Genomic DNA, 2168 nt, shown 5'->3' with positions numbered 1-2168 from the left:
GACTGTTTCTTAACTTTATCCACGGTTTTGTTTCATTCTAAAAGCTTCAAAACTGACGGAGATATCGCTCAAACGGCGAAACACCTTATAATTCATATACATTTATTTGCTAATTCTTACAAAAAGTAATGTGACTCAAGGGAAATATATTGGCGCCCGGAAGTCTGGCGGACCGAATACCATATGATAGAGTATTCCCCGGCACGGGCGGACAGTTTTTGATCGCATCAGAAGAGGAGAAAATGCTAAAAAACCGGATCTTGTATATTTTCCCATGATTCATCAAAACTTTTTGATTTTAAGCTCAAATAAATCGGAACAAAGGAATGATTGATGATCTGGATCTCGGATCATAAGCATAAAGTGATTCAGAAGTCCGCGGATCAGTTAATTAATTGGGAAGGCTCTAGAACATTAGTAATGATGTGGCTTCACAAAAAGGGGTCAACTAGAGAACAGCCTAGAAAGTTCCTTTATAGCCGAGTCATTTCTAAAGATAACCGTTCGTAATTAAGGCGGTGTAGAGCATAGCTTCAGCGCTACAAGATCCCGCTGAGATCGGCCCAAAAGACAAAGAAATGAATTACTTATTGCTGAGTCATGTCCTAAGTCCATTATTAAGCTTACACAGCCCAAGCCCCTATATCATTCTAGAACTATCTATAATACAAATGTAGCACATGTAACTAGTGCGAGGCGTGGGAGTAGAGAGGCCTCTGAAAAGCATAAAAGGCCGCCGCTTCTGCCCCCTCTCAAACCTCAGGTAGAAATAAAAGTTTAATTCTCCTCACCAGTGGTTGGTTCGTTTGCTCCAAAAGATAAAAGCAAATATTAGTTGTTAGCTAATATAAAACTAACACATCACTCTAAGCGTGAGTTAGGGTCAGTTAGACACAGCTGAACAAAAGTGTCATAGTGAGAATTAGTGAGAATTTGGTGGAGGGACTTCTTAATTGAATAATCTCTCAGCAATTTTTGGTTATCACACCACAGGAGAAAAGTGAGCGATCCTGAACCTGCTAGATAACTAGCACGCACTCTAAGCGATAGAAAGAGCAGTTTGGTCACTCCTGTATTGAGTAACATTTATTGCGGAATTATTCTATTAGCAGTTTTCCTTCAGTAAATTATCAGGAAAATCACATCCTACTGAAAAGTGGTAAATATAGGTGTAATATTGACTAGAAATCATAGTAAAGTCAATATAGAATTTTATCCGTAGACGATCTATACGTCAGGTGAGATCGTTGGGGGGTGTTTATTGTTGTTTAGACAGTGAACAATCATATATTTGGCAACCAAAACACGGTCAGTACGCAAATCAGCACAAACTCTAACATCGTTATTGGACATAGGAAACTGGTTACATAAGGTGATCCAGCTCCGCTCCTTCAGTGGGCGCCATTTCCATTTAATTGTTCGGGATTTATGATATGCGCGGGTGTTTATTTCTTTCATATGGGCTTCTGTGATTTATTTCAGATTTTTCCCTCATGATCTAAGGTTGTTTTGCACTTTCCATGCTTTGTTTTGACCGGGCTCTTCCTTATTTGGACGGAAATTGGTCTTCGCAATCTGCCGAAGTGCGGATCTCGGTTCCGACAGCCGGTTCCCTGCACATCGCCACCCTCATGTGTCATTACACATGATGCGGATTTCTATATTCCCGTCATGGGTATAACTTCACAACGGCTGGACCGTTTGGGCTGAAAATTTGCATAACTATAGTTCCCCATTTTTCATAATTTCCGTGTAAATTTCGTTGTATGTTTTAATTATGGATCCTACGCAAACATTGTCTTTTCCCTGAGCTCGGACTTTTGATGTCGCTATTCCGGTTATTGGATATCTTATTAATGCATGATCCTTTTATTATGAAAATTTGGGAGGATTAAGATTAGATCCCTTCCTTTCTAATGGGCTATCAAGCTTGTCTCGGTCGTTACTGGTTAATCTTCGCGCTTGCCTTTTAGACGTTGTCCTCATTTTGCAGGAGTTTTAGTCATATCTCCATCGTTTATGGGTAGTTTCCCCTGTAATTACTTTCATTGGGTCCGTTTGGGGGACATCTACATTTCCTATCATAGACATGACTTTGAATTTTGCATTAGTTCCTGAGGAATCCTTGTTCCGTGGTACTTCCATCCTTGGCTACATGTTCAGACGTG

The sequence above is a fragment of the Cantharellus anzutake genome (genome assembly GCF_015039405.1).
Source record: "Cantharellus anzutake strain C23 chromosome Unknown EI90scaffold_69, whole genome shotgun sequence".
Taxonomy (NCBI): Eukaryota; Fungi; Basidiomycota; class Agaricomycetes; order Cantharellales; family Hydnaceae; genus Cantharellus; species Cantharellus anzutake.
This window is presented reverse-complemented; position numbering follows the sequence as displayed.